The sequence below is a fragment of the Rhinoderma darwinii genome, unplaced genomic scaffold (genome assembly GCF_050947455.1).
Source record: "Rhinoderma darwinii isolate aRhiDar2 unplaced genomic scaffold, aRhiDar2.hap1 Scaffold_500, whole genome shotgun sequence".
Taxonomy (NCBI): Eukaryota; Metazoa; Chordata; class Amphibia; order Anura; family Rhinodermatidae; genus Rhinoderma; species Rhinoderma darwinii.
The window spans coordinates 180,449-202,359 of record NW_027464047.1 but is presented as its reverse complement, the minus strand read 5'-3'; the positions used below and the strand labels follow the sequence as shown (position 1 = coordinate 202,359).

General features: G+C 47.7%; 15 non-coding genes across 15 annotated transcripts; all 15 read right to left on the bottom strand.

Annotated features, from left to right (window-relative positions):
- Nucleotides 1–193: 193 nt before the first annotated feature.
- Nucleotides 194–384, bottom strand: LOC142720620 (U2 spliceosomal RNA). Its single transcript, XR_012873396.1, has one exon. It is a non-coding gene; the product is annotated as a U2 spliceosomal RNA (small nuclear RNA).
- A 1,276-nt stretch (nucleotides 385–1,660) lies between these two features.
- Nucleotides 1,661–1,851, bottom strand: LOC142720619 (U2 spliceosomal RNA). Its single transcript, XR_012873395.1, has one exon. It is a non-coding gene; the product is annotated as a U2 spliceosomal RNA (small nuclear RNA).
- A 1,284-nt stretch (nucleotides 1,852–3,135) lies between these two features.
- On the bottom strand, nucleotides 3,136–3,326 carry LOC142720618 (U2 spliceosomal RNA). The gene has a single exon (XR_012873394.1). It is a non-coding gene; the product is annotated as a U2 spliceosomal RNA (small nuclear RNA).
- Nucleotides 3,327–4,610: 1,284 nt separating this feature from the next.
- On the bottom strand, nucleotides 4,611–4,801 carry LOC142720617 (U2 spliceosomal RNA). The gene has a single exon (XR_012873393.1). It is a non-coding gene; the product is annotated as a U2 spliceosomal RNA (small nuclear RNA).
- Nucleotides 4,802–6,081: 1,280 nt separating this feature from the next.
- Nucleotides 6,082–6,272, bottom strand: LOC142720616 (U2 spliceosomal RNA). The gene has a single exon (XR_012873392.1). It is a non-coding gene; the product is annotated as a U2 spliceosomal RNA (small nuclear RNA).
- Nucleotides 6,273–7,548: 1,276 nt separating this feature from the next.
- LOC142720661 (U2 spliceosomal RNA) lies at nucleotides 7,549–7,739 on the bottom strand. The gene has a single exon (XR_012873437.1). It is a non-coding gene; the product is annotated as a U2 spliceosomal RNA (small nuclear RNA).
- A 1,284-nt stretch (nucleotides 7,740–9,023) lies between these two features.
- Nucleotides 9,024–9,214, bottom strand: LOC142720614 (U2 spliceosomal RNA). The gene has a single exon (XR_012873391.1). It is a non-coding gene; the product is annotated as a U2 spliceosomal RNA (small nuclear RNA).
- Nucleotides 9,215–10,518: 1,304 nt separating this feature from the next.
- On the bottom strand, nucleotides 10,519–10,709 carry LOC142720613 (U2 spliceosomal RNA). The gene has a single exon (XR_012873390.1). It is a non-coding gene; the product is annotated as a U2 spliceosomal RNA (small nuclear RNA).
- A 1,296-nt stretch (nucleotides 10,710–12,005) lies between these two features.
- Nucleotides 12,006–12,196, bottom strand: LOC142720612 (U2 spliceosomal RNA). The gene has a single exon (XR_012873389.1). It is a non-coding gene; the product is annotated as a U2 spliceosomal RNA (small nuclear RNA).
- A 1,312-nt stretch (nucleotides 12,197–13,508) lies between these two features.
- Nucleotides 13,509–13,699, bottom strand: LOC142720611 (U2 spliceosomal RNA). Its single transcript, XR_012873388.1, has one exon. It is a non-coding gene; the product is annotated as a U2 spliceosomal RNA (small nuclear RNA).
- A 1,280-nt stretch (nucleotides 13,700–14,979) lies between these two features.
- Nucleotides 14,980–15,170, bottom strand: LOC142720609 (U2 spliceosomal RNA). The gene has a single exon (XR_012873385.1). It is a non-coding gene; the product is annotated as a U2 spliceosomal RNA (small nuclear RNA).
- Nucleotides 15,171–16,466: 1,296 nt separating this feature from the next.
- LOC142720608 (U2 spliceosomal RNA) lies at nucleotides 16,467–16,657 on the bottom strand. The gene has a single exon (XR_012873384.1). It is a non-coding gene; the product is annotated as a U2 spliceosomal RNA (small nuclear RNA).
- A 1,300-nt stretch (nucleotides 16,658–17,957) lies between these two features.
- LOC142720607 (U2 spliceosomal RNA) lies at nucleotides 17,958–18,148 on the bottom strand. The gene has a single exon (XR_012873383.1). It is a non-coding gene; the product is annotated as a U2 spliceosomal RNA (small nuclear RNA).
- Nucleotides 18,149–19,456: 1,308 nt separating this feature from the next.
- On the bottom strand, nucleotides 19,457–19,647 carry LOC142720606 (U2 spliceosomal RNA). Its single transcript, XR_012873382.1, has one exon. It is a non-coding gene; the product is annotated as a U2 spliceosomal RNA (small nuclear RNA).
- A 1,296-nt stretch (nucleotides 19,648–20,943) lies between these two features.
- LOC142720605 (U2 spliceosomal RNA) lies at nucleotides 20,944–21,134 on the bottom strand. The gene has a single exon (XR_012873381.1). It is a non-coding gene; the product is annotated as a U2 spliceosomal RNA (small nuclear RNA).
- Between the last annotated feature and the right edge of the window lie 777 nt (nucleotides 21,135–21,911).

The following is a 21,911-nucleotide window of genomic DNA, read 5'->3' as shown; positions in this document are numbered from 1 at the left end:
ACACAGACGACACACAACAAGAGGTGGCAATCTATTCATTAATTGCATTTAATCAATGAGCTCATTATCACTCATGCATTGTCCAACAGGTGTTGAAATAATGGGATTAAAAGGGGAGATCCCTTCAGAAAGACAGAAACAATAGCAAAGACAAAAAACACTTTTGGAATCTGCTTTTAGTCAACACATAAGGAAAGGGTGCACCGGTCCTGGAAATACTGCAATACCAGGTCAATGCGTGGAGTGGACAGAGCAAGCTCTATTTCCATCTCCCTGTTCTAAAAATCCATTTAATATATGGTCCCCAGATAGGGGACGTATCAGATATTAAACTGATAAGAACAGATACTACACTTGATCTTAGCCAAAAGGCCGAGAAGCGATAACCCGAACGGGCCGCGCGTTGCCCGAGCCTGCCCGATACTGCTGTTCAGCCCTTGCAGCGATTCAGCCTACTTCTAGGCAATTCCATGGGGCCCTGCAGGCTCACACACTCACAGCTACACGGGAGGTGAATAAAGGCCGGAGAGGAAGCCAGACAGGATTTGCTTCTTTTGCTTGCACCACAATGCAGTGCTGAAAGAGGAGGAATCTACATAAAAACGCCTTCCTGGCAACGCCCAAATGCCCTGCTGCCATGCAGATAAACACTGGCAGCGGCAGCAAGTGCATGCCCACAGCCACCCCTTGTTCCTTCACACCTTGTATCAGCTGTAATCCAGTCCAGTCCAGTGCTGCCTGCTGAGAAGCACTGACCAACACTGCCTGGGCCCAGGCTTTTATCTCTGAGGCCCCATTATGATGTCAGAAAGCTGGCTCTGGAATCCTGAGGGCTCCACTATGACACGTGCAAAGTTCCGTCTGAACTTTATATAAGACGGTGAGGCTCAGTCAGTCACTCAGTGTTGCCTGAGAGGGCAACACTGCAACAGCCGGCCGCCAGGCTGTCTTTTTTTTGCACAGCTAGTTGCCTCCAGGAGGCCACAAGAGGGAGACAAGGGACTGCAAAATGGAAAATAGGCATCCACCAACTTTACAGACAACTTCTCTTTGCTCCTACAACCTCCATCCTTGCACAGTTTGTTATTCTTCTAGGTAACATAGTAACAAATCCAAATTGCTGCTCTCTTTGTAGGCAAGCAAGGCTTTGTTGCAATTGCAATTCTTACTTCTTCTTGAAATGTAGGGACGACAGTACATTCCATCACATCCATCTAGTGTACACAGGTAGGTCCATTGTGGCGGGCAGGCGAGCGGGCGGGCTGCTTTATTGGCTGTTTGCTGTTCCCCTACTCCACTCCACTATTTGACTGTTGTGCTGCATCAATCAATCAATCAATCAATCAATCAATCAATCAATCAGTGGCTGGCTCAGGTGCAGCTCTTTAACTTACCTAAAAGGGAGGGCGGAGAGAAGACAAGGAAGGTGAATGAGGTGTTCCAATGTGAAATGCCGGAAACACAGAAACACAGACGACACACAACAAGAGGTGGCAATCTATTCATTAATTGCATTTAATCAATGAGCTCATTATCACTCATGCATTGTCCAACAGGTGTTGAAATAATGGGATTAAAAGGGGAGATCCCTTCAGAAAGACAGAAACAATAGCAAAGACAAAAAACACTTTTGGAATCTGCTTTTAGTCAACACATAAGGAAAGGGTGCACCGGTCCTGGAAATACTGCAATACCAGGTCAATGCGTGGAGTGGACAGAGCAAGCTCTATTTCCATCTCCCTGTTCTAAAAATCCATTTAATATATGGTCCCCAGATAGGGGACGTATCAGATATTAAACTGATAAGAACAGATACTACACTTGATCTTAGCCAAAAGGCCGAGAAGCGATAACCCGAACGGGCCGCGCGTTGCCCGAGCCTGCCCGATACTGCTGTTCAGCCCTTGCAGCGATTCAGCCTACTTCTAGGCAATTCCATGGGGCCCTGCAGGCTCACACACTCACAGCTACACGGGAGGTGAATAAAGGCCGGAGAGGAAGCCAGACAGGATTTGCTTCTTTTGCTTGCACCACAATGCAGTGCTGAAAGAGGAGGAATCTACATAAAAACGCCTTCCTGGCAACGCCCAAATGCCCTGCTGCCATGCAGATAAACACTGGCAGCGGCAGCAAGTGCATGCCCACAGCCACCCCTTGTTCCTTCACACCTTGTATCAGCTGTAATCCAGTCCAGTCCAGTGCTGCCTGCTGAGCAGCACTGACCAACACTGCCTGGGCCCAGGCTTTTATCTCTGAGGCCCCATTATGATGTCAGAAAGCTGGCTCTGGAATCCTGAGGGCTCCACTATGACACGTGCAAAGTTCCGTCTGAACTTTATATAAGACGGTGAGGCTCAGTCAGTCACTCAGTGTTGCCTGAGAGGGCAACACTGCAACAGCCGGCCGCCAGGCTGTCTTTTTTTTGCACAGCTAGTTGCCTCCAGGAGGCCACAAGAGGGAGACAAGGGACTGCAAAATGGAAAATAGGCATCCACCAACTTTACAGACAACTTCTCCTTGCTCCTACAACCTCCATCCTTGCACAGTTTGTTATTCTTCTAGGTAACATAGTAACAAATCCAAATTGCTGCTCTCTTTGTAGGCAAGCAAGGCTTTGTTGCAACTGCAATTCTTACTTCTTCTTGAAATGTAGGGACGACAGTACATTCCATCACATCCATCTAGTGTACACAGGTAGGTCCATTGTGGCGGGCAAGCGAGCGGGCGGGCTGCTTTATTGGCTGTTTGCTGTTCCCCTACTCCACTCCACTATTTGACTGTTGTGCTGCATCAATCAATCAATCAATCAATCAATCAATCAATCAATCAATCAATCAGTGGCTGGCTCAGGTGCAGCTCTTTAACTTACCTAAAAGGGAGGGCGGAGAGAAGACAAGGAAGGTGAATGAGGTGTTCCAATGTGAAATGCCGGAAACACAGAAACACAGACGACACACAACAAGAGGTGGCAATCTATTCATTAATTGCATTTAATCAATGAGCTCATTATCACTCATGCATTGTCCAACAGGTGTTGAAATAATGGGATTAAAAGGGGAGATCCCTTCAGAAAGACAGAAACAATAGCAAAGACAAAAAACACTTTTGGAATCTGCTTTTAGTCAACACATAAGGAAAGGGTGCACCGGTCCTGGAAATACTGCAATACCAGGTCAATGCGTGGAGTGGACAGAGCAAGCTCTATTTCCATCTCCCTGTTCTAAAAATCCATTTAATATATGGTCCCCAGATAGGGGACGTATCAGATATTAAACTGATAAGAACAGATACTACACTTGATCTTAGCCAAAAGGCCGAGAAGCGATAACCCGAACGGGCCGCGCGTTGCCCGAGCCTGCCCGATACTGCTGTTCAGCCCTTGCAGCGATTCAGCCTACTTCTAGGCAATTCCATGGGGCCCTGCAGGCTCACACACTCACAGCTACACGGGAGGTGAATAAAGGCCGGAGAGGAAGCCAGACAGGATTTGCTTCTTTTGCTTGCACCACAATGCAGTGCTGAAAGAGGAGGAATCTACATAAAAACGCCTTCCTGGCAACGCCCAAATGCCCTGCTGCCATGCAGATAAACACTGGCAGCGGCAGCAAGTGCATGCCCACAGCCACCCCTTGTTCCTTCACACCTTGTATCAGCTGTAATCCAGTCCAGTCCAGTGCTGCCTGCTGAGCAGCACTGACCAACACTGCCTGGGCCCAGGCTTTTATCTCTGAGGCCCCATTATGATGTCAGAAAGCTGGCTCTGGAATCCTGAGGGCTCCACTATGACACGTGCAAAGTTCCGTCTGAACTTTATATAAGACGGTGAGGCTCAGTCAGTCACTCAGTGTTGCCTGAGAGGGCAACACTGCAACAGCCGGCCGCCAGGCTGTCTTTTTTTTGCACAGCTAGTTGCCTCCAGGAGGCCACAAGAGGGAGACAAGGGACTGCAAAATGGAAAATAGGCATCCACCAACTTTACAGACAACTTCTCCTTGCTCCTACAACCTCCATCCTTGCACAGTTTGTTATTCTTCTAGGTAACATAGTAACAAATCCAAATTGCTGCTCTCTTTGTAGGCAAGCAAGGCTTTGTTGCAACTGCAATTCTTACTTCTTCTTGAAATGTAGGGACGACAGTACATTCCATCACATCCATCTAGTGTACACAGGTAGGTCCATTGTGGCGGGCAGGCGAGCGGGCGGGCTGCTTTATTGGCTGTTTGCTGTTCCCCTACTCCACTCCACTATTTGACTGTTGTGCTGCATCAATCAATCAATCAATCAATCAATCAATCAATCAATCAATCAATCAGTGGCTGGCTCAGGTGCAGCTCTTTAACTTACCTAAAAGGGAGGGCGGAGAGAAGACAAGGAAGGTGAATGAGGTGTTCCAATGTGAAATGCCGGAAACACAGAAACACAGACGACACACAACAAGAGGTGGCAATCTATTCATTAATTGCATTTAATCAATGAGCTCATTATCACTCATGCATTGTCCAACAGGTGTTGAAATAATGGGATTAAAAGGGGAGATCCCTTCAGAAAGACAGAAACAATAGCAAAGACAAAAAACACTTTTGGAATCTGCTTTTAGTCAACACATAAGGAAAGGGTGCACCGGTCCTGGAAATACTGCAATACCAGGTCAATGCGTGGAGTGGACAGAGCAAGCTCTATTTCCATCTCCCTGTTCTAAAAATCCATTTAATATATGGTCCCCAGATAGGGGACGTATCAGATATTAAACTGATAAGAACAGATACTACACTTGATCTTAGCCAAAAGGCCGAGAAGCGATAACCCGAATGGGCCGCGCGTTGCCCGAGCCTGCCCGATACTGCTGTTCAGCCCTTGCAGCGATTCAGCCTACTTCTAGGCAATTCCATGGGGCCCTGCAGGCTCACACACTCACAGCTACACGGGAGGTGAATAAAGGCCGGAGAGGAAGCCAGACAGGATTTGCTTCTTTTGCTTGCACCACAATGCAGTGCTGAAAGAGGAGGAATCTACATAAAAACGCCTTCCTGGCAACGCCAAAATGCCCTGCTGCCATGCAGATAAACACTGGCAGCGGCAGCAAGTGCATGCCCACAGCCACCCCTTGTTCCTTCACACCTTGTATCAGCTGTAATCCAGTCCAGTCCAGTGCTGCCTGCTGAGCAGCACTGACCAACACTGCCTGGGCCCAGGCTTTTATCTCTGAGGCCCCATTATGATGTCAGAAAGCTGGCTCTGGAATCCTGAGGGCTCCACTATGACACGTGCAAAGTTCCGTCTGAACTTTATATAAGACGGTGAGGCTCAGTCAGTCACTCAGTGTTGCCTGAGAGGGCAACACTGCAACAGCCGGCCGCCAGGCTGTCTTTTTTTTGCACAGCTAGTTGCCTCCAGGAGGCCACAAGAGGGAGACAAGGGACTGCAAAATGGAAAATAGGCATCCACCAACTTTACAGACAACTTCTCCTTGCTCCTACAACCTCCATCCTTGCACAGTTTGTTATTCTTCTAGGTAACATAGTAACAAATCCAAATTGCTGCTCTCTTTGTAGGCAAGCAAGGCTTTGTTGCAACTGCAATTCTTACTTCTTCTTGAAATGTAGGGACGACAGTACATTCCATCACATCCATCTAGTGTACACAGGTAGGTCCATTGTGGCGGGCAGGCGAGCGGGCGGGCTGCTTTATTGGCTGTTTGCTGTTCCCCTACTCCACTCCACTATTTGACTGTTGTGCTGCATCAATCAATCAATCAATCAATCAATCAATCAATCAATCAATCAGTGGCTGGCTCAGGTGCAGCTCTTTAACTTACCTAAAAGGGAGGGCGGAGAGAAGACAAGGAAGGTGAATGAGGTGTTCCAATGTGAAATGCCGGAAACACAGAAACACAGACGACACACAACAAGAGGTGGCAATCTATTCATTAATTGCATTTAATCAATGAGCTCATTATCACTCATGCATTGTCCAACAGGTGTTGAAATAATGGGATTAAAAGGGGAGATCCCTTCAGAAAGACAGAAACAATAGCAAAGACAAAAAACACTTTTGGAATCTGCTTTTAGTCAACACATAAGGAAAGGGTGCACCGGTCCTGGAAATACTGCAATACCAGGTCAATGCGTGGAGTGGACAGAGCAAGCTCTATTTCCATCTCCCTGTTCTAAAAATCCATTTAATATATGGTCCCCAGATAGGGGACGTATCAGATATTAAACTGATAAGAACAGATACTACACTTGATCTTAGCCAAAAGGCCGAGAAGCGATAACCCGAACGGGCCGCGCGTTGCCCGAGCCTGCCCGATACTGCTGTTCAGCCCTTGCAGCGATTCAGCCTACTTCTAGGCAATTCCATGGGGCCCTGCAGGCTCACACACTCACAGCTACACGGGAGGTGAATAAAGGCCGGAGAGGAAGCCAGACAGGATTTGCTTCTTTTGCTTGCACCACAATGCAGTGCTGAAAGAGGAGGAATCTACATAAAAACGCCTTCCTGGCAACGCCCAAATGCCCTGCTGCCATGCAGATAAACACTGGCAGCGGCAGCAAGTGCATGCCCACAGCCACCCCTTGTTCCTTCACACCTTGTATCAGCTGTAATCCAGTCCAGTCCAGTGCTGCCTGCTGAGCAGCACTGACCAACACTGCCTGGGCCCAGGCTTTTATCTCTGAGGCCCCATTATGATGTCAGAAAGCTGGCTCTGGAATCCTGAGGGCTCCACTATGACACGTGCAAAGTTCCGTCTGAACTTTATATAAGACGGTGAGGCTCAGTCAGTCACTCAGTGTTGCCTGAGAGGGCAACACTGCAACAGCCGGCCGCCAGGCTGTCTTTTTTTTGCACAGCTAGTTGCCTCCAGGAGGCCACAAGAGGGAGACAAGGGACTGCAAAATGGAAAATAGGCATCCACCAACTTTACAGACAACTTCTCCTTGCTCCTACAACCTCCATCCTTGCACAGTTTGTTATTCTTCTAGGTAACATAGTAACAAATCCAAATTGCTGCTCTCTTTGTAGGCAAGCAAGGCTTTGTTGCAACTGCAATTCTTACTTCTTCTTGAAATGTAGGGACGACAGTACATTCCATCACATCCATCTAGTGTACACAGGTAGGTCCATTGTGGCGGGCAGGCGAGCGGGCGGGCTGCTTTATTGGCTGTTTGCTGTTCCCCTACTCCACTCCACTATTTGACTGTTGTGCTGCATCAATCAATCAATCAATCAATCAATCAATCAATCAATCAGTGGCTGGCTCAGGTGCAGCTCTTTAACTTACCTAAAAGGGAGGGCGGAGAGAAGACAAGGAAGGTGAATGAGGTGTTCCAATGTGAAATGCCGGAAACACAGAAACACAGACGACACACAACAAGAGGTGGCAATCTATTCATTAATTGCATTTAATCAATAAGCTCATTATCACTCATGCATTGTCCAACAGGTGTTGAAATAATGGGATTAAAAGGGGAGATCCCTTCAGAAAGACAGAAACAATAGCAAAGACAAAAAACACTTTTGGAATCTGCTTTTAGTCAACACATAAGGAAAGGGTGCACCGGTCCTGGAAATACTGCAATACCAGGTCAATGCGTGGAGTGGACAGAGCAAGCTCTATTTCCATCTCCCTGTTCTAAAAATCCATTTAATATATGGTCCCCAGATAGGGGACGTATCAGATATTAAACTGATAAGAACAGATACTACACTTGATCTTGGCCAAAAGGCCGAGAAGCGATAACCCGAACGGGCCGCGCGTTGCCCGAGCCTGCCCGATACTGCTGTTCAGCCCTTGCAGCGATTCAGCCTACTTCTAGGCAATTCCATGGGGCCCTGCAGGCTCACACACTCACAGCTACACGGGAGGTGAATAAAGGCCGGAGAGGAAGCCAGACAGGATTTGCTTCTTTTGCTTGCACCACAATGCAGTGCTGAAAGAGGAGGAATCTACATAAAAACGCCTTCCTGGCAACGCCCAAATGCCCTGCTGCCATGCAGATAAACACTGGCAGCGGCAGCAAGTGCATGCCCACAGCCACCCCTTGTTCCTTCACACCTTGTATCAGCTGTAATCCAGTCCAGTCCAGTGCTGCCTGCTGAGCAGCACTGACCAACACTGCCTGGGCCCAGGCTTTTATCTCTGAGGCCCCATTATGATGTCAGAAAGCTGGCTCTGGAATCCTGAGGGCTCCACTATGACACGTGCAAAGTTCCGTCTGAACTTTATATAAGACGGTGAGGCTCAGTCAGTCACTCAGTGTTGCCTGAGAGGGCAACACTGCAACAGCCGGCCGCCAGGCTGTCTTTTTTTTGCACAGCTAGTTGCCTCCAGGAGGCCACAAGAGGGAGACAAGGGACTGCAAAATGGAAAATAGGCATCCACCAACTTTACAGACAACTTCTCCTTGCTCCTACAACCTCCATCCTTGCACAGTTTGTTATTCTTCTAGGTAACATAGTAACAAATCCAAATTGCTGCTCTCTTTGTAGGCAAGCAAGGCTTTGTTGCAACTGCAATTCTTACTTCTTCTTGAAATGTAGGGACGACAGTACATTCCATCACATCCATCTAGCGTACACAGGTAGGTCCATTGTGGCGGGCAGGCGAGCGGGCGGGCTGCTTTATTGGCTGTTTGCTGTTCCCCTACTCCACTCCACTATTTGACTGTTGTGCTGCATCAATCAATCAATCAATCAATCAATCAATCAATCAATCAATCAATCAGTGGCTGGCTCAGGTGCAGCTCTTTAACTTACCTAAAAGGGAGGGCGGAGAGAAGACAAGGAAGGTGAATGAGGTGTTCCAATGTGAAATGCCGGAAACACAGAAACACAGACGACACACAACAAGAGGTGGCAATCTATTCATTAATTGCATTTAATCAATGAGCTCATTATCACTCATGCATTGTCCAACAGGTGTTGAAATAATGGGATTAAAAGGGGAGATCCCTTCAGAAAGACAGAAACAATAGCAAAGACAAAAAACACTTTTGGAATCTGCTTTTAGTCAACACATAAGGAAAGGGTGCACCGGTCCTGGAAATACTGCAATACCAGGTCAATGCGTGGAGTGGACAGAGCAAGCTCTATTTCCATCTCCCTGTTCTAAAAATCCATTTAATATATGGTCCCCAGATAGGGGACGTATCAGATATTAAACTGATAAGAACAGATACTACACTTGATCTTAGCCAAAAGGCCGAGAAGCGATAACCCGAACGGGCCGCGCGTTGCCCGAGCCTGCCCGATACTGCTGTTCAGCCCTTGCAGCGATTCAGCCTACTTCTAGGCAATTCCATGGGGCCCTGCAGGCTCACACACTCACAGCTACACGGGAGGTGAATAAAGGCCGGAGAGGAAGCCAGACAGGATTTGCTTCTTTTGCTTGCACCACAATGCAGTGCTGAAAGAGGAGGAATCTACATAAAAACGCCTTCCTGGCAACGCCCAAATGCCCTGCTGCCATGCAGATAAACACTGGCAGCGGCAGCAAGTGCATGCCCACAGCCACCCCTTGTTCCTTCACACCTTGTATCAGCTGTAATCCAGTCCAGTCCAGTGCTGCCTGCTGAGCAGCACTGACCAACACTGCCTGGGCCCAGGCTTTTATCTCTGAGGCCCCATTATGATGTCAGAAAGCTGGCTCTGGAATCCTGAGGGCTCCACTATGACACGTGCAAAGTTCCGTCTGAACTTTATATAAGACGGTGAGGCTCAGTCAGTCACTCAGTGTTGCCTGAGAGGGCAACACTGCAACAGCCGGCCGCCAGGCTGTCTTTTTTTTGCACAGCTAGTTGCCTCCAGGAGGCCACAAGAGGGAGACAAGGGACTGCAAAATGGAAAATAGGCATCCACCAACTTTACAGACAACTTCTCCTTGCTCCTACAACCTCCATCCTTGCACAGTTTGTTATTCTTCTAGGTAACATAGTAACAAATCCAAATTGCTGCTCTCTTTGTAGGCAAGCAAGGCTTTGTTGCAACTGCAATTCTTACTTCTTCTTGAAATGTAGGGACGACAGTACATTCCATCACATCCATCTAGTGTACACAGGTAGGTCCATTGTGGCGGGCAGGCGAGCGGGCGGGCTGCTTTATTGGCTGTTTGCTGTTCCCCTACTCCACTCCACTATTTGACTGTTGTGCTGCATCAATCAATCAATCAATCAATCAATCAATCAATCAATCAATCAATCAATCAATCAATCAATCAATCAGTGGCTGGCTCAGGTGCAGCTCTTTAACTTACCTAAAAGGGAGGGCGGAGAGAAGACAAGGAAGGTGAATGAGGTGTTCCAATGTGAAATGCCGGAAACACAGAAACACAGACGACACACAACAAGAGGTGGCAATCTATTCATTAATTGCATTTAATCAATGAGCTCATTATCACTCATGCATTGTCCAACAGGTGTTGAAATAATGGGATTAAAAGGGGAGATCCCTTCAGAAAGACAGAAACAATAGCAAAGACAAAAAACACTTTTGGAATCTGCTTTTAGTCAACACATAAGGAAAGGGTGCACCGGTCCTGGAAATACTGCAATACCAGGTCAATGCGTGGAGTGGACAGAGCAAGCTCTATTTCCATCTCCCTGTTCTAAAAATCCATTTAATATATGGTCCCCAGATAGGGGACGTATCAGATATTAAACTGATAAGAACAGATACTACACTTGATCTTAGCCAAAAGGCCGAGAAGCGATAACCCGAACGGGCCGCGCGTTGCCCGAGCCTGCCCGATACTGCTGTTCAGCCCTTGCAGCGATTCAGCCTACTTCTAGGCAATTCCATGGGGCCCTGCAGGATCACACACTCACAGCTACACGGGAGGTGAATAAAGGCCGGAGAGGAAGCCAGACAGGATTTGCTTCTTTTGCTTGCACCACAATGCAGTGCTGAAAGAGGAGGAATCTACATAAAAACGCCTTCCTGGCAACGCCCAAATGCCCTGCTGCCATGCAGATAAACACTGGCAGCGGCAGCAAGTGCATGCCCACAGCCACCCCTTGTTCCTTCACACCTTGTATCAGCTGTAATCCAGTCCAGTCCAGTGCTGCCTGCTGAGCAGCACTGACCAACACTGCCTGGGCCCAGGCTTTTATCTCTGAGGCCCCATTATGATGTCAGAAAGCTGGCTCTGGAATCCTGAGGGCTCCACTATGACACGTGCAAAGTTCCGTCTGAACTTTATATAAGACGGTGAGGCTCAGTCAGTCACTCAGTGTTGCCTGAGAGGGCAACACTGCAACAGCCGGCCGCCAGGCTGTCTTTTTTTTGCACAGCTAGTTGCCTCCAGGAGGCCACAAGAGGGAGACAAGGGACTGCAAAATGGAAAATAGGCATCCACCAACTTTACAGACAACTTCTCCTTGCTCCTACAACCTCCATCCTTGCACAGTTTGTTATTCTTCTAGGTAACATAGTAACAAATCCAAATTGCTGCTCTCTTTGTAGGCAAGCAAGGCTTTGTTGCAACTGCAATTCTTACTTCTTCTTGAAATGTAGGGACGACAGTACATTCCATCACATCCATCTAGTGTACACAGGTAGGTCCATTGTGGCGGGCAGGCGAGCGGGCGGGCTGCTTTATTGGCTGTTTGCTGTTCCCCTACTCCACTCCACTATTTGACTGTTGTGCTGCATCAATCAATCAATCAATCAATCAATCAATCAATCAATCAATCAATCAATCAATCAATCAGTGGCTGGCTCAGGTGCAGCTCTTTAACTTACCTAAAAGGGAGGGCGGAGAGAAGACAAGGAAGGTGAATGAGGTGTTCCAATGTGAAATGCCGGAAACACAGAAACACAGACGACACACAACAAGAGGTGGCAATCTATTCATTAATTGCATTTAATCAATGAGCTCATTATCACTCATGCATTGTCCAACAGGTGTTGAAATAATGGGATTAAAAGGGGAGATCCCTTCAGAAAGACAGAAACAATAGCAAAGACAAAAAACACTTTTGGAATCTGCTTTTAGTCAACACATAAGGAAAGGGTGCACCGGTCCTGGAAATACTGCAATACCAGGTCAATGCGTGGAGTGGACAGAGCAAGCTCTATTTCCATCTCCCTGTTCTAAAAATCCATTTAATATATGGTCCCCAGATAGGGGACGTATCAGATATTAAACTGATAAGAACAGATACTACACTTGATCTTAGCCAAAAGGCCGAGAAGCGATAACCCGAACGGGCCGCGCGTTGCCCGAGCCTGCCCGATACTGCTGTTCAGCCCTTGCAGCGATTCAGCCTACTTCTAGGCAATTCCATGGGGCCCTGCAGGCTCACACACTCACAGCTACACGGGAGGTGAATAAAGGCCGGAGAGGAAGCCAGACAGGATTTGCTTCTTTTGCTTGCACCACAATGCAGTGCTGAAAGAGGAGGAATCTACATAAAAACGCCTTCCTGGCAACGCCCAAATGCCCTGCTGCCATGCAGATAAACACTGGCAGCGGCAGCAAGTGCATGCCCACAGCCACCCCTTGTTCCTTCACACCTTGTATCAGCTGTAATCCAGTCCAGTCCAGTGCTGCCTGCTGAGCAGCACTGACCAACACTGCCTGGGCCCAGGCTTTTATCTCTGAGGCCCCATTATGATGTCAGAAAGCTGGCTCTGGAATCCTGAGGGCTCCACTATGACACGTGCAAAGTTCCGTCTGAACTTTATATAAGACGGTGAGGCTCAGTCAGTCACTCAGTGTTGCCTGAGAGGGCAACACTGCAACAGCCGGCCGCCAGGCTGTCTTTTTTTTGCACAGCTAGTTGCCTCCAGGAGGCCACAAGAGGGAGACAAGGGACTGCAAAATGGAAAATAGGCATCCACCAACTTTACAGACAACTTCTCCTTGCTCCTACAACCTCCATCCTTGCACAGTTTGTTATTCTTCTAGGTAACATAGTAACAAATCCAAATTGCTGCTCTCTTTGTAGGCAAGCAAGGCTTTGTTGCAACTGCAATTCTTACTTCTTCTTGAAATGTAGGGACGACAGTACATTCCATCACATCCATCTAGTGTACACAGGTAGGTCCATTGTGGCGGGCAGGCGAGCGGGCGGGCTGCTTTATTGGCTGTTTGCTGTTCCCCTACTCCACTCCACTATTTGACTGTTGTGCTGCATCAATCAATCAATCAATCAATCAATCAATCAATCAATCAATCAATCAATCAATCAATCAATCAATCAATCAATCAGTGGCTGGCTCAGGTGCAGCTCTTTAACTTACCTAAAAGGGAGGGCGGAGAGAAGACAAGGAAGGTGAATGAGGTGTTCCAATGTGAAATGCCGGAAACACAGAAACACAGACGACACACAACAAGAGGTGGCAATCTATTCATTAATTGCATTTAATCAATGAGCTCATTATCACTCATGCATTGTCCAACAGGTGTTGAAATAATGGGATTAAAAGGGGAGATCCCTTCAGAAAGACAGAAACAATAGCAAAGACAAAAAACACTTTTGGAATCTGCTTTTAGTCAACACATAAGGAAAGGGTGCACCGGTCCTGGAAATACTGCAATACCAGGTCAATGCGTGGAGTGGACAGAGCAAGCTCTATTTCCATCTCCCTGTTCTAAAAATCCATTTAATATATGGTCCCCAGATAGGGGACGTATCAGATATTAAACTGATAAGAACAGATACTACACTTGATCTTAGCCAAAAGGCCGAGAAGCGATAACCCGAACGGGCCGCGCGTTGCCCGAGCCTGCCCGATACTGCTGTTCAGCCCTTGCAGCGATTCAGCCTACTTCTAGGCAATTCCATGGGGCCCTGCAGGCTCACACACTCACAGCTACACGGGAGGTGAATAAAGGCCGGAGAGGAAGCCAGACAGGATTTGCTTCTTTTGCTTGCACCACAATGCAGTGCTGAAAGAGGAGGAATCTACATAAAAACGCCTTCCTGGCAACGCCCAAATGCCCTGCTGCCATGCAGATAAACACTGGCAGCGGCAGCAAGTGCATGCCCACAGCCACCCCTTGTTCCTTCACACCTTGTATCAGCTGTAATCCAGTCCAGTCCAGTGCTGCCTGCTGAGCAGCACTGACCAACACTGCCTGGGCCCAGGCTTTTATCTCTGAGGCCCCATTATGATGTCAGAAAGCTGGCTCTGGAATCCTGAGGGCTCCACTATGACACGTGCAAAGTTCCGTCTGAACTTTATATAAGACGGTGAGGCTCAGTCAGTCACTCAGTGTTGCCTGAGAGGGCAACACTGCAACAGCCGGCAGCCAGGCTGTCTTTTTTTTGCACAGCTAGTTGCCTCCAGGAGGCCACAAGAGGGAGACAAGGGACTGCAAAATGGAAAATAGGCATCCACCAACTTTACAGACAACTTCTCCTTGCTCCTACAACCTCCATCCTTGCACAGTTTGTTATTCTTCTAGGTAACATAGTAATAAATCCAAATTGCTGCTCTCTTTGCAAGCAAGGCTTTGTTGCAACTGCAATTCTTACTTCTTCTTGAAATGTAGGGACGACAGTACATTCCATCACATCCATCTAGTGTACACAGGTAGGTCCATTGTGGCGGGCAGGCGAGCGGGCGGGCTGCTTTATTGGCTGTTTGCTGTTCCCCTACTCCACTCCACTATTTGACTGTTGTGCTGCATCAATCAATCAATCAATCAATCAATCAATCAATCAATCAATCAATCAGTGGCTGGCTCAGGTGCAGCTCTTTAACTTACCTAAAAGGGAGGGCGGAGAGAAGACAAGGAAGGTGAATGAGGTGTTCCAATGTGAAATGCCGGAAACACAGAAACACAGACGACACACAACAAGAGGTGGCAATCTATTCATTAATTGCATTTAATCAATGAGCTCATTATCACTCATGCATTGTCCAACAGGTGTTGAAATAATGGGATTAAAAGGGGAGATCCCTTCAGAAAGACAGAAACAATAGCAAAGACAAAAAACACTTTTGGAATCTGCTTTTAGTCAACACATAAGGAAAGGGTGCACCGGTCCTGGAAATACTGCAATACCAGGTCAATGCGTGGAGTGGACAGAGCAAGCTCTATTTCCATCTCCCTGTTCTAAAAATCCATTTAATATATGGTCCCCAGATAGGGGACGTATCAGATATTAAACTGATAAGAACAGATACTACACTTGATCTTAGCCAAAAGGCCGAGAAGCGATAACCCGAACGGGCCGCGCGTTGCCCGAGCCTGCCCGATACTGCTGTTCAGCCCTTGCAGCGATTCAGCCTACTTCTAGGCAATTCCATGGGGCCCTGCAGGCTCACACACTCACAGCTACACGGGAGGTGAATAAAGGCCGGAGAGGAAGCCAGACAGGATTTGCTTCTTTTGCTTGCACCACAATGCAGTGCTGAAAGAGGAGGAATCTACATAAAAACGCCTTCCTGGCAACGCCCAAATGCCCTGCTGCCATGCAGATAAACACTGGCAGCGGCAGCAAGTGCATGCCCACAGCCACCCCTTGTTCCTTCACACCTTGTATCAGCTGTAATCCAGTCCAGTCCAGTGCTGCCTGCTGAGCAGCACTGACCAACACTGCCTGGGCCCAGGCTTTTATCTCTGAGGCCCCATTATGATGTCAGAAAGCTGGCTCTGGAATCCTGAGGGCTCCACTATGACACGTGCAAAGTTCCGTCTGAACTTTATATAAGACGGTGAGGCTCAGTCAGTCACTCAGTGTTGCCTGAGAGGGCAACACTGCAACAGCCGGCCGCCAGGCTGTCTTTTTTTTGCACAGCTAGTTGCCTCCAGGAGGCCACAAGAGGGAGACAAGGGACTGCAAAATGGAAAATAGGCATCCACCAACTTTACAGACAACTTCTCCTTGCTCCTACAACCTCCATCCTTGCACAGTTTGTTATTCTTCTAGGTAACATAGTAACAAATCCAAATTGCTGCTCTCTTTGTAGGCAAGCAAGGCTTTGTTGCAACTGCAATTCTTACTTCTTCTTGAAATGTAGGGACGACAGTACATTCCATCACATCCATCTAGTGTACACAGGTAGGTCCATTGTGGCGGGCAGGCGAGCGGGCGGGCTGCTTTATTGGCTGTTTGCTGTTCCCCTACTCCACTCCACTATTTGACTGTTGTGCTGCATCAATCAATCAATCAATCAATCAATCAAACAATCAATCAATCAATCAATCAATCAATCAGTGGCTGGCTCAGGTGCAGCTCTTTAACTTACCTAAAAGGGAGGGCGGAGAGAAGACAAGGAAGGTGAATGAGGTGTTCCAATGTGAAATGCCGGAAACACAGAAACACAGACGACACACAACAAGAGGTGGCAATCTATTCATTAATTGCATTTAATCAATGAGCTCATTATCACTCATGCATTGTCCAACAGGTGTTGAAATAATGGGATTAAAAGGGGAGATCCCTTCAGAAAGACAGAAACAATAGCAAAGACAAAAAACACTTTTGGAATCTGCTTTTAGTCAACACATAAGGAAAGGGTGCACCGGTCCTGGAAATACTGCAATACCAGGTCAATGCGTGGAGTGGACAGAGCAAGCTCTATTTCCATCTCCCTGTTCTAAAAATCCATTTAATATATGGTCCCCAGATAGGGGACGTATCAGATATTAAACTGATAAGAACAGATACTACACTTGATCTTAGCCAAAAGGCCGAGAAGCGATAACCCGAACGGGCCGCGCGTTGCCCGAGCCTGCCCGATACTGCTGTTCAGCCCTTGCAGCGATTCAGCCTACTTCTAGGCAATTCCATGGGGCCCTGCAGGCTCACACACTCACAGCTACACGGGAGGTGAATAAAGGCCGGAGAGGAAGCCAGACAGGATTTGCTTCTTTTGCTTGCACCACAATGCAGTGCTGAAAGAGGAGGAATCTACATAAAAACGCCTTCCTGGCAACGCCCAAATGCCCTGCTGCCATGCAGATAAACACTGGCAGCGGCAGCAAGTGCATGCCCACAGCCACCCCTTGTTCCTTCACACCTTGTATCAGCTGTAATCCAGTCCAGTCCAGTGCTGCCTGCTGAGCAGCACTGACCAACACTGCCTGGGCCCAGGCTTTTATCTCTGAGGCCCCATTATGATGTCAGAAAGCTGGCTCTGGAATCCTGAGGGCTCCACTATGACACGTGCAAAGTTCCGTCTGAACTTTATATAAGACGGTGAGGCTCAGTCAGTCACTCAGTGTTGCCTGAGAGGGCAACACTGCAACAGCCGGCCGCCAGGCTGTCTTTTTTTTGCACAGCTAGTTGCCTCCAGGAGGCCACAAGAGGGAGACAAGGGACTGCAAAATGGAAAATAGGCATCCACCAACTTTACAGACAACTTCTCCTTGCTCCTACAACCTCCATCCTTGCACAGTTTGTTATTCTTCTAGGTAACATAGTAACAAATCCAAATTGCTGCTCTCTTTGTAGGCAAGCAAGGCTTTGTTGCAACTGCAATTCTTACTTCTTCTTGAAATGTAGGGACGACAGTACATTCCAGCACATCCATCTAGTGTACACAGGTAGGTCCATTGTGGCGGGCAGGCGAGCGGGCGGGCTGCTTTATTGGCTGTTTGCTGTTCCCCTACTCCACTCCACTATTTGACTGTTGTGCTGCATCAATCAATCAATCAATCAATCAATCAATCAATCAATCAATCAATCAATCAATCAATCAATCAGTGGCTGACTCAGGTGCAGCTCTTTAACTTACCTAAAAGGGAGGGCGGAGAGAAGACAAGGAAGGTGAATGAGGTGTTCCAATGTGAAATGCCGGAAACACAGAAACACAGACGACACACAACAAGAGGTGGCAATCTATTCATTAATTGCATTTAATCAATGAGCTCATTATCACTCATGCATTGTCCAACAGGTGTTGAAATAATGGGATTAAAAGGGGAGATCCCTTCAGAAAGACAGAAACAATAGCAAAGACAAAAAACACTTTTGGAATCTGCTTTTAGTCAACACATAAGGAAAGGGTGCACCGGTCCTGGAAATACTGCAATACCAGGTCAATGCGTGGAGTGGACAGAGCAAGCTCTATTTCCATCTCCCTGTTCTAAAAATCCATTTAATATATGGTCCCCAGATAGGGGACGTATCAGATATTAAACTGATAAGAACAGATACTACACTTGATCTTAGCCAAAAGGCCGAGAAGCGATAACCCGAACGGGCCGCGCGTTGCCCGAGCCTGCCCGATACTGCTGTTCAGCCCTTGCAGCGATTCAGCCTACTTCTAGGCAATTCCATGGGGCCCTGCAGGCTCACACACTCACAGCTACACGGGAGGTGAATAAAGGCCGGAGAGGAAGCCAGACAGGATTTGCTTCTTTTGCTTGCACCACAATGCAGTGCTGAAAGAGGAGGAATCTACATAAAAACGCCTTCCTGGCAACGCCCAAATGCCCTGCTGCCATGCAGATAAACACTGGCAGCGGCAGCAAGTGCATGCCCACAGCCACCCCTTGTTCCTTCACACCTTGTATCAGCTGTAATCCAGTCCAGTCCAGTGCTGCCTGCTGAGCAGCACTGACCAACACTGCCTGGGCCCAGGCTTTTATCTCTGAGGCCCCATTATGATGTCAGAAAGCTGGCTCTGGAATCCTGAGGGCTCCACTATGACACGTGCAAAGTTCCGTCTGAACTTTATATAAGACGGTGAGGCTCAGTCAGTCACTCAGTGTTGCCTGAGAGGGCAACACTGCAACAGCCGGCCGCCAGGCTGTCTTTTTTTTGCACAGCTAGTTGCCTCCAGGAGGCCACAAGAGGGAGACAAGGGACTGCAAAATGGAAAATAGGCATCCACCAACTTTACAGACAACTTCTCCTTGCTCCTACAACCTCCATCCTTGCACAGTTTGTTATTCTTCTAGGTAACATAGTAACAAATCCAAATTGCTGCTCTCTTTGTAGGCAAGCAAGGCTTTGTTGCAACTGCAATTCTTACTTCTTCTTGAAATGTAGGGACGACAGTACATTCCATCACATCCATCTAGTGTACACAGGTAGGTCCATTGTGGCGGGCAGGCGAGCGGGCGGGCTGCTTTATTGGCTGTTTGCTGTTCCCCTACTCCACTCCACTATTTGACTGTTGTGCTGCATCAATCAATCAATCAATCAATCAATCAATCAATCAATCAATCAATCAATCAATCAATCAATCAATCAATCAGTGGCTGGCTCAGGTGCAGCTCTTTAACTTACCTAAAAGGGAGGGCGGAGAGAAGACAAGGAAGGTGAATGAGGTGTTCCAATGTGAAATGCCGGAAACACAGAAACACAGACGACACACAACAAGAGGTGGCAATCTATTCATTAATTGCATTTAATCAATGAGCTCATTATCACTCATGCATTGTCCAACAGGTGTTGAAATAATGGGATTAAAAGGGGAGATCCCTTCAGAAAGACAGAAACAATAGCAAAGACAAAAAACACTTTTGGAATCTGCTTTTAGTCAACACATAAGGAAAGGGTGCACCGGTCCTGGAAATACTGCAATACCAGGTCAATGCGTGGAGTGGACAGAGCAAGCTCTATTTCCATCTCCCTGTTCTAAAAATCCATTTAATATATGGTCCCCAGATAGGGGACGTATCAGATATTAAACTGATAAGAACAGATACTACACTTGATCTTAGCCAAAAGGCCGAGAAGCGATAACCCGAACGGGCCGCGCGTTGCCCGAGCCTGCCCGATACTGCTGTTCAGCCCTTGCAGCGATTCAGCCTACTTCTAGGCAATTCCATGGGGCCCTGCAGGCTCACACACTCACAGCTACACGGGAGGTGAATAAAGGCCGGAGAGGAAGCCAGACAGGATTTGCTTCTTTTGCTTGCACCACAATGCAGTGCTGAAAGAGGAGGAATCTACATAAAAACGCCTTCCTGGCAACGCCCAAATGCCCTGCTGCCATGCAGATAAACACTGGCAGCGGCAGCAAGTGCATGCCCACAGCCACCCCTTGTTCCTTCACACCTTGTATCAGCTGTAATCCAGTCCAGTCCAGTGCTGCCTGCTGAGCAGCACTGACCAACACTGCCTGGGCCCAGGCTTTTATCTCTGAGGCCCCATTATGATGTCAGAAAGCTGGCTCTGGAATCCTGAGGGCTCCACTATGACACGTGCAAAGTTCCGTCTGAACTTTATATAAGACGGTGAGGCTCAGTCAGTCACTCAGTGTTGCCTGAGAGGGCAACACTGCAACAGCCGGCCGCCAGGCTGTCTTTTTTTTGCACAGCTAGTTGCCTCCAGGAGGCCACAAGAGGGAGACAAGGGACTGCAAAATGGAAAATAGGCATCCACCAACTTTACAGACAACTTCTCCTTGCTCCTACAACCTCCATCCTTGCACAGTTTGTTATTCTTCTAGGTAACATAGTAACAAATCCAAATTGCTGCTCTCTTTGTAGGCAAGCAAGGCTTTGTTGCAACTGCAATTCTTACTTCTTCTTGAAATGTAGGGACGACAGTACATTCCATCACATCCATCTAGTGTACACAGGTAGGTCCATTGTGGCGGGCAGGCGAGCGGGCGGGCTGCTTTATTGGCTGTTTGCTGTTCCCCTACTCCACTCCACTATTTGACTGTTGTGCTGCATCAATCAATCAATCAATCAATCAATCAATCAATCAATCAATCAATCAATCAATCAATCAGTGGCTGGCTCAGGTGCAGCTCTTTAACTTACCTAAAAGGGAGGGCGGAGAGAAGACAAGGAAGGTGAATGAGGTGTTCCAATGTGAAATGCCGGAAACACAGAAACACAGACGACACACAACAAGAGGTGGCAATCTATTCATTAATTGCATTTAATCAATGAGCTCATTATCACTCATGCATTGTCCAACAGGTGTTGAAATAATGGGATTAAAAGGGGAGATCCCTTCAGAAAGACAGAAACAATAGCAAAGACAAAAAACACTTTTGGAATCTGCTTTTAGTCAACACATAAGGAAAGGGTGCACCGGTCCTGGAAATACTGCAATACCAGGTCAATGCGTGGAGTGGACAGAGCAAGCTCTATTTCCATCTCCCTGTTCTAAAAATCCATTTAATATATGGTCCCCAGATAGGGGACGTATCAGATATTAAACTGATAAGAACAGATACTACACTTGATCTTAGCCAAAAGGCCGAGAAGCGATAACCCGAACGGGCCGCGCGTTGCCCGAGCCTGCCCGATACTGCTGTTCAGCCCTTGCAGCGATTCAGCCTACTTCTAGGCAATTCCATGGGGCCCTGCAGGCTCACACACTCACAGCTACACGGGAGGTGAATAAAGGCCGGAGAGGAAGCCAGACAGGATTTGCTTCTTTTGCTTGCACCACAATGCAGTGCTGAAAGAGGAGGAATCTACATAAAAACGCCTTCCTGGCAACGCCCAAATGCCCTGCTGCCATGCAGATAAACACTGGCAGCGGCAGCAAGTGCATGCCCACAGCCACCCCTTGTTCCTTCACACCTTGTATCAGCTGTAATCCAGTCCAGTCCAGTGCTGCCTGCTGAGCAGCACTGACCAACACTGCCTGGGCCCAGGCTTTTATCTCTGAGGCCCCATTATGATGTCAGAAAGCTGGCTCTGGAATCCTGAGGGCTCCACTATGACACGTGCAAAGTTCCGTCTGAACTTTATATAAGACGGTGAGGCTCAGTCAGTCACTCAGTGTTGCCTGAGAGGGCAACACTGCAACAGCCGGCCGCCAGGCTGTCTTTTTTTTGCACAGCTAGTTGCCTCCAGGAGGCCACAAGAGGGAGACAAGGGACTGCAAAATGGAAAATAGGCATCCACCAACTTTACAGACAACTTCTCCTTGCTCCTACAACCTCCATCCTTGCACAGTTTGTTATTCTTCTAGGTAACATAGTAATAAATCAAAATTGCTGCTCTCTTTGTAGGCAAGCAAGGCTTTGTTGCAACTGCA